The sequence below is a fragment of the Myotis brandtii genome, unplaced genomic scaffold (genome assembly GCF_000412655.1).
Source record: "Myotis brandtii unplaced genomic scaffold, ASM41265v1 scaffold898, whole genome shotgun sequence".
NCBI classification, from domain to species: Eukaryota; Metazoa; Chordata; class Mammalia; order Chiroptera; family Vespertilionidae; genus Myotis; species Myotis brandtii.
The window spans coordinates 1508487-1517888 of NW_005371683.1; positions in this window are offsets into that span (position 1 = coordinate 1508487).

A 9402-nucleotide genomic window follows, 5' to 3' on the forward strand; every position below is an offset into this window, starting at 1 on the left:
ATGCATGCCACATCTCAGTTACTCCCCGCTCCCCGTTGAGTCTTTTCCTCCTGCCTCTGACCTAATTTAACACTATCTCTCTTTTCCTCTCCTCCTCCTCTCTCTCCCATTGTGAACAGTTTCCATGAGGTTAGTGTTTTTGAGGCAAATATATTGTTCATACATGAACCAGGTAGTCCTAGAAGTGCTTGGGGAACCAGCTGTCCTACAGAGAGCCACACCGTTGGCCCAGGTACAAGGTAAATAGCATTTCTTGGTAAAGTGGGAACAATGCAGGGCTTATTCCAACGCTCCCTTGTAGGGAAGGGCTGGTGTGGCTTCAGGTAGACAGGATGTACACAGCAGCAGTGAAAGAGAGTGGTTGTTGTCCTGGGCCTTGCACAATGGGCCAGTCTTGGGCTATCAGCAAAGCGTTCTTTCTTTCCTTCTCCTGCATTTCTCTCATTCTCTTCCCACACCCTCCAGTGAAGCAAGAAGACCTAGTATTTTAGAAGTCCACGCCAGTGCGCAGCCACTGGGAACCGGATGCCCGCTCGGGGAGATTTAAGTCTAAGTGGGGACACACTACTCATGCCAGACGGCAGAAGAGGGAATGCCTAGCACATGTGTTGCTTTTAGAGTTCATCTCGAAATCATCCAGCTGTAATTATTGACAATGAAAATCCTGGGGCCTGTGTAGCATGAAGAGTTTTGTCCTGCTCCCCAAGAGGAAAAACTGTGTAAATAGAGTTTGGATCTGAGAATGTTGCCATTTCTGGGATACCTTTATGGCTGAAGGAACTACAGCGTGACATACTTAAAACTGGATTATCCCTGGAAAATGTATGTGACAAGAATAAGAAGTTCAGCAGGTGTTCCGAGGCAGCGTTGCTCACTACAGCCGCCGCAGGTCATTTCATTGAAACCCCACTCGCCTCTCCTCAAGGCGTGACCTGCTTTAGCCGAGCTCTGGTGGATGAAGCAGATCCGTTTACAGGGTGGTCTTGGGCTCTGGCACCCGCCTTGCCATCTCCCCCCTCCTCTTGCCCGGTTCTCCTTTTTATATACTGGGAATAATAAGCTGATTATCCCCCGAGTCAAAGGGACAGAGTGAGTGAAGCTGTGTGCACCTCAACGCCCAGGAGAGAAGCTCTGCACTACGGTGCTGCTGGCACGGCAGGCCCCCGGGCCACAATGTTCCCTGGGCAGGGTCCACGGCTGCGAAAGCACCATTCCGGCTGGACTGAAATCCCTTCCGCTTTGTCTCTGAAGCACAAATGAGTTATTTATTAGTGAGAGCACTCTTGCAAAAGGGTAAACTTTAACCAGCCACAATTTAGGGTGGCTTTCGAGGGGAGGGGAGGGTAACAGTAACTCCCAGGTCACCTGCACTAGGGAAGGGGTCTTTGAAGAGTGTAACTGCACAGGACTGATTGGGGTTTGACTCTTCAGCTTCTCATGGGAAAATATATTTTCATCCAGTGGTTACAAACAGTGTTCCTAGTTACGGGACATACATTTCAAAGGAGGGAACATTCACTGGGACAACAAAACTGATTAGAAATACTTGCCGGGGGCACATTTTTGGTATATGAAATCATTGTATTTTTGTGTCTTTGGTCTTTTAAATTTAGTAGCAGAAAGGAAGCCACGAAACTATCGATTGGAGCCCTCATCGGGGACAGAACCCAGGGGCTCAACTGAAATGTCTGGCTGGTGCCAGGCCACTGCCCCTGGACACTGGAGCCCCTGTCAGGAGACCCTGTTACAGACAAACAGCGTCGTGGCAACTGCACCCCAGGGACGAGGTACGAGATGGATGCCTCCTCCCCCACACATTCTCTTCAGTCTTTAGGGAAGAAAGACCCAATTTCAGCAGATAGTGAGGAGGCCTTTTTTTAAAAAAAAAAAAGTTTGATTTATGTAAGTTGAGTAACGGCCAGGCTACATAAATACCGAAATTCTGGTCAGGAGCCTGTTATCTTGTAATCCGTCTTCCATCTGATCTTAGGAACATCCTGTGTGCTTCTTGTGAGATAAGATAACTCCCAGGAGGCGAAAGTCCCTCTTGTCATGTAATCTCCCTTAAGGAGATAAAACTGGTCATGTGTCTGTAGTAAAATTTTCACTTTCTCAACCCAATTACCATCAGTTCTGTTAATGTGCATGACACATGCTTCCTCTTCATTAAACATTGCAGATAAGTGAGGTCGTGAGAACTGGGTTTTTGTTCCCTCTTAAGAGTGTGGTATTAAGAGAAAACTTCGCTTAAAAACTAGGATAGCCTTCTTCCCGGGCTTAGCTTTCACATTTTCGGGGTCAGAATGCTAGCCGGTTCGCACACAGGCAGGTTCTCATGAGAAAGCATCCACTGGTGAAGGACCAACAGGAGGAATAAGGATAAGGGGGGGCCCTTTCTCTGCTCATTTGACAAGCCGTCAGTTCTGCCGTGTGTCCATCACACTTTCAAAAGAGATTGACTTGGGGTGTTTGTTTTTGTGTGTTCGTTTTCTGTTTTCAATATAAAATTCTTAGGGACCTTTCAGTCCGAAGGCCGACGCTCTATCCACTGAGCCAAACCGGTTTCGGCTCAATATAAAATTCTTAATTGAGAATACAGGTCAATTTCCAATCAATGTGATAAAAGAGAGGAAAAGGCTAATAATTCAATGCAGCTGTTCTATGTATTGGAAAGCAAGGACCTGCATTAAGGTTTGTATTTGATACACCTTGGCTGGCCACAGAAGAGTGCTTTCAACCAGTGGTTCTCAAAATGTGATCCCTGGTCCAACAGCTGAGAACTTGTTCAAAACATGCACCATTGAATGCATTCTCTTCGGCCCCATCCCAGTCCTATTGGATCAGAAACTCTGGGAGTGGGGCCCAGCAGCTTGGGTATAACAAGCCTTCTGTTTGGTTCCGATGCACACTAAAGTTGGAGAACCACTGCTAGTTTATCTCAGGCCAAAGGGTCCGCTGGACCCAACCCTCACCCTGTTTTTCATATTGGAGACGGTAACTTGGCCTCGGTGATGTTGAAACAGACCCGTCATGGCACCGTCTGTCTGGCACGACAGCACCGATGAAATCCTGTGGTGGGAGCCTTCTTCGCCTTTCCTGGAAATCATTTCCTTCGCTCTTGGGTGTCTCGTCCCTGTGCGGGAGTCACCGGCGAAAACACGACCCTTTCCTCCTCGATGAACCCCACTGTCCCTTACCTCCTCTGACGCGTCCGCTTTTCATCCTGTGACTTCGGATAAGCATCCTGCCTGCTAGTGAACCTCTCACAGATTCAGGTCTTGGTTCTGAGTTTTGTTTTGTTTTTCTTTTCATTCCCTTTCTGGAAAAACAACTGGACCCTGCAAATGTCTGACAAACCACAGATGTTCATGTTAAGACCGGAGCGAAGAGGCCCAGCTGGTGTGGCTCAGAGGTTGAGCGTCGACCTATGAACCAGGAGGTCGTGATTAGATTCCCGGTCAGGGCACAGGCCCAGGTTTCGGTTCGATCCACAGTGTGGGGTGTGCAGGAGGCAGTCGATCAATAATTCTCTCTAATCGTTGATGTTTCTATCTCTCTCTCCCTTCCCTTTTCTCTCGGATATCAATAAAAATAAATCTATTTTTTAAAAAGACTGGAGCAAAGAGAACATGCATATAGCTCCTTTAATGGCCTGCATTTCACCCTGGATAACTCATTTCGCTAACTTGTACTTCTTCCAATGTTATCTTGCTAATAACAGTAGCTTCTCTTTTTGAGTGCTTCTGTTTGAGGAATGGAGGAATCCTCTTGGCCATTTCCCATGCCTTCTACCATTGAATCCTCCCAGTAGTTCCATGAGGGACCGACAATATCACGATACCCAGTCACAGAAGAAGAAACTGAGGTGGAGACACTCGAACAGCGCGCTCCAGATCCCACAGCCTGACAGCCACCACCCCGGCAACCTTTTTATTGACACTGACCAATTGCCTTTTGGTTCCCTTCACTTGCTTCCCAGAATATCCAGCCTCTAGCAGGAGCTTGGGGAGCAGTGACTTGACCCAAAATAGATGAAAAGAGAGAGATGATGAAAACAAAAAAAATGCAAACCTCTCGACAGAAAGTCCCGGACCTGGTTTTGAGCTCTGGTTCTCACTAACCAGCGAGGCCCTTGGCAAGACGCTTCCCTCCCTGGGTCTCAGCTTCTCAGATTGTTCACGATGTTCGTAACACACGCTGCTCAGAGCTGTGAGGAGCAGAGGTGACACTGCCCACCAAGAGGCCTCCCGCAGTCATTACCCGCGGGGACGAGGAGGAATAAGGCCTCCACAGCCTCAGGAGGAGCCTCAGCTGCTGGACCACAGGGCCTGTCATGCCCGTTGCTGAGGGAAATTGCATTTTTTAAAAATATATTTGTATTGAGGAAGAGAAAGAAACACCAATGATGAGAGAGAATCATGGGTCGGCTACCTCCTGGATGCCCCCTACTGGGGATCGAGCCCGCAACCCTGGCATGTGCCCTTGACCAGAATCAAACCCAGGACCCTTCAGTCCGCAGGCTGATGCTCTATCCACTGAGCCAAACCAGCCAGGGCGAAATTGCATTTCTGACTGTTTTGTCTTGAGGGTGGGGTGATGGTGCAATGTAGGTAAATGAGGGGATGGGAAGAAGGGCTGGGAACCGCCCCGCCACCTGGTCTCCATGCTCCTGGCTGCCCCCTCTCTGCGCCTCTCCAAGTGCCGTGCTTCAGGCTCATTCTGCTCGTTTATACTTTCCTGTGAAATCGCTGCCGCAACAGGTTCCTGATGTGCATTAGGGTACTTGTGGATGCAGCCAGGCATCAGGAAGGGCACAGACCCGCCGCCTCAGAGCAAAACGCTCCCTGCTGGTCGCATCTCCCTGGGCAGGTGGTGGGGGTAGCGCTTGGTGGCAAGGATAGGTAACCAGCATCCCTCAGGAAGCATTTAATATGGGAGCGTTGCCTAGGAAATAGAACTATAACCATGTGGACTGGGGAGGAGAGGGGTCGAGAGTGGTGTGGACTCCCTCTTAAGGCTGCAGTGGATTCCTATAGAGGAGGTGGGGGTGGTTAGGAGAGGCCTGGAATTTACACCCCACCTGGGTGGATAGACTCCAACTGCCAGCCTAGGACAGGCCTATGGCGGCTCAGCCTCGGGGAGGGGGGACAGCTGATGGTGATTGGAAAGTGAATGTGAAACATCAGTAGGGAAAAAAGGGTGCCAAGCTAGTTCCTTGAGGAAGTGGCTGCTAGTTAGGGGTGGTCCTGCACCTGAGTCCACAAGATTGCAAAGCTCTTCCATATACGCTCAGACTCCTAGTGTTTCTCTTTCTTTTTTTTACAGCAGGATTGTCTTTTTAATCCTCAGTTGAGGATATTTTTTAAATTGATTTTGAGAGAGAGAGAGAGAGAGAGAGAGAGAGAGAAGGGAGAGAGACATAGCGATGTCAGAGAGAAACGTACGTCGGTTGCCTCCCATACGTGCCCCAACCAGGGACCAAACCCACAGCTTAGGTATGTGTCCTGACTGGGAATCGAACCTGACACTTTTTGGTGTTCAGGACGATGCTCCAACTCACGGAGCCGCCTGGTCAGGGTAGTGTTTCTTTTCTGAATGCAGCTGTGCTCGTGTGTAAGAGAAAGACGGGCAGAGCATCAAGTGTTTGTGTGCCTTGGAGGCTGGGGGGCAGGACGGGGCTTCTCTCGGGACCTCTGCTCATCAACACAGCCCAAGACCGTGTTCCCCTCTGGCTCTCCCGTTGCCCCAGCTGACGACATGCTCTTCACGAAAGGAAATCGTCTCTCAGCTGAGCTGGGACGCTCCAGTGCCTGGTGTCCCCCTGGGTCATGGCCATCATGGGAAGGACAAGAAAGGAGGCAGCTGCTCGGGCTCCTGGCCTCCCCTGCCCTTCCTGGGAGTGCCCGGCCCACTCTGGAGGGAAAGTGCCCTCCTCCCAGCAGGAGCCTGCCAGCCTGCCACCGGGCACGGCTGTGGCACGGATGCTGTGAGAAAACCAAGGCCGGGCTGAGATTAGGTGGTGGAAAGAGGCCGGTGTCACAAGGGCCCTGGGGAAGCTGAGTTGTTTATTCACTGCCCCTCAGCTGCTGCCGGGGAGTGAGAGGGAGTGTGGCCGCCCCACCCCTGCTGTGTACAGCTGCTGGGGACCGAGTCACAGAGCCGGCTGCTGCAAGCTTGGCTGGAGTGGGGCTGGGACACAGGGGGAGGCGAAGGGGGAGGCATTGGCTGAGGTCCTGGGACAGGGCTGCCAAGCCTTCCTCTCCCCCAGGGCCTCCCTCAGCAGAGTCCCTGGGAGGTGGCTTTAGAAAACAGTCCCAAGAGGGGCTATAGGTGAGGGGGGCAGGAGGGAGCGTTCATGGGGCAGGAAACAGCTGGGCTGCCGCTTCCCCAGAAAAGTTACTCATGAAGCGATTTCAGGATGATGTGCGGGCTATGGGCACCTTTCCTCTTTCCACGGTTGGGGGGAAGGAGAGGGAGAGACAGAACGAGAGGAAGAGAGAGGACACACCCCACCGTGGCTCAGCGGTCTCCTCAGTCCCTACAGGGACTCGGTGCTGGCCAGCCGGGAGGGAGCGGGCCGCTCTGTTGCTTTCTCTGACCCCTGACCTCGGCTACTCCAAGGTTCTTAGTTCCCCCTCCCACTTCTCCTTCAAAAAACTGCCCGGGCGCCCTGGCTGGTTTGGCTCAGTGGATAGAGCGTTGGCCTGCGGACTGAAGGGTCCCTGGTTCGATTCCGGTCAAGAGCACATGCCTGGGTTGCAGGCTTGACCTCCCAGTGGGGGATGTGCAGGAGGCAGCCAATCAATGATTTTCTCTCATCATTGATGTTTCTATCTCTCCCTCTCCCTTCCTCTCTGAAATCAATAAAGATATATATTTTTTTAAAATGCCCAAGTTGAGGAGATTGGGATTGGAAAAGCAGGCAGATCTTATGGTCCTTCGCTGCCCACTCGGCAATTTCTTCCCAGGAGAACCACCTACCCTGCTTCAGCCGCATCCAGCCTGGAGTTAGATGAAGAGGCCGAGAAAAGAGACGGGGCACGTGGAGACTCTAAGCCTCTTGAGCACAGGGGATCTCTTCAGTCTTTGTCTTCATAATTGAATTTTTTATTGAGATCATCATAAATTCACAGGCAGTTAAAATAATAATAACACAGAGCGATCCCTTGTACGCTTTGCCCAGTTTTCCCCTGTAATAAAGTTTTGCAAAACTATAGCACAACATCACAGCCAGGGTGTCGACTCCAATACAATCCCTGGATCTTATTCCGAATCCCCACTTTGCTTTGCATGCGTGCACACGTGCAGTGCATGTGTGTAGTTAGGTCTGTGCGGTGCTATCACCTGCGTGTGCTGCACGGTCACACTCTGATTCTGAACAGTGACCACACGGCAGCGAACGGGGACCCCTCCGGTTGCCCTTTAAAACCACAGCCTCCTCACTCATCCCTAGTCCTTGGCAACCACTATTCTGTGGTTCATTTCTGAAGCTTTATTTCAAAAACGTTATGTGGAAGGAACCCCATAGCACAGGGTTCTTTGGGTCTGGCTGTTCTCGCCGCATCATGCCGCCATGGTGCCCTGAGCCGCGGCAGCTCCTCCCTCTGTGTTGGTGGTCGGCACTCGTGGTGCTAGGACCGGAGCGTGTTAACTGTCCGCCTGTCGAAGACGTTCAGGTTGTTTCCACTTTGGGGCAATTACACATACGGCCGCTATGGCCATGCACGTCTAGGTTTTATGTGAACGTCAAGGGGTCCGTTTATCCAGTGACCGCATCCCGCGGGCCCACAGTGGACCCTCGGCCCCTGTTCCTCGGTAGTGACTGAGCACAATCCGCCCTGGCACTGCTCGGGGTGAGGGAAGAGGAGAGAATGAATGGTGGGTGATGGTGGTTACCTCCAACCACCAACCAAGCATCAAGGCACCATCTGAAGAAAAGATTGACCAAAGGATTGATCAACAGACGCACGGTCATCATTGGCACTAAGCAGTCGGGATGACGGGGCAGCAGATTGTCGTGGAAACAAAAGGCAGGGCAGGGTTCAAAATCCAGGTGAGAGGGAGGAGGGCAAGGGACACAGCATGGCAGTGTGAAGTGACTCCCAGGGCCTCGCGGGAAGCCGGCCTGAGCCATATCTCGCCTCCACCACTTCTTAGCTGTGTGCTCCGGGCAAGGCACTCACATCTCTGAGACGCCACTTCCTCATCTGTCAATGAAGATAAATCTCTTTCTCAGAAGAGTCCCAGGGAATCAAGAAAACAGAATATATAAAGTTCTTCCCGCAAAGGAGCCCCTGAATAAACGCGTTTCTTTCCTCCCTCCCCTCCCCCTGGGAGCGAGGCTGGCCGGGAGAGGCCGCGCGAGTCTGGTCTAAGGGAGCCTAGAGACACAGGGTGGGGATTGAGTGCAGGCAGGGAGGTGGGCCTCAGCCATGACGGGGTGAGATGCAGGCTGCCTCTCTGCAGCAAAGCACAGTGGGACCAGGCAAAGGGGCCTAGGAGACCCCGGTCCCGCTGCCACTTAGCTCTTCTGCATTCAAGGGGAGCGTCTCCTGGCTTTCTTAGAGGCCTGAGATGGACAGTGGGCATCCCTCTTTGGAATGGTTATCGGGGTGTGCTGGGCAGGGTGCCTTCCCCTCCAAACACATGCAAACTGTCCACAAACCACCCCTCCCTTCAAACTCTAAACCCCGAGGAGCCAAAGCCCTGGGTGCCTCCAACGCCTTCCAGAAACGGCCTGACCCCAGCTCTGCCCTCTCCCAGCCTCGCCTTTCGTCTGACAAAGATGTTTAACCTTCTGATCCTATCACGGAACTTTCTCCAGCTGTAGCCGCTGGAAAAGGAGAAATAGAATCCCCCTCTCCTTGTTCCCAAGAATCGCCTCCCTTTGGGTCTCTCCCCAGGAAGAGAAGGGGATGCAGGCTCTTGACACCCTGTTCCCTTTCTCATCTGCTCATCCCGCCTCTGGCGCCTCCCAGGTCCAGGCTGGGGCCAGAGCTGGGGCTGGGAAGAGCCCTGGCCTTTGAAGCCAGTCGTCGGGAGGACAGAGGGCAGCAGGCCACCACCCTCCCAAATGCCTTGGCTTCTCACTCTGCCGGTTCTCTCTCCCGTGGCTCTTTGGGTGTCAGAGGGCTTGTTTCCTCTACGGGGGGTGTGGCTGCAGGGGAGATAAGAGAAGGAAGAGGGAGACAGAGTTCCCCTGGCATGCAACCAATCAGAAGGAGCCTCCCACCCTGCTCAGGGCCCTCCATGCCACAATCGTGGTCACAGAAAAAGTCCTGTTCTATTCTGTTCCAAACGTCTTTGTGCCCATCATCACTTTTTTCACTGATTTTATTGATACTTCCCTCTGCCAAACTTATACCTCCCAAAGTTTATTTTCTTTTATTAAAATTTGTTTTT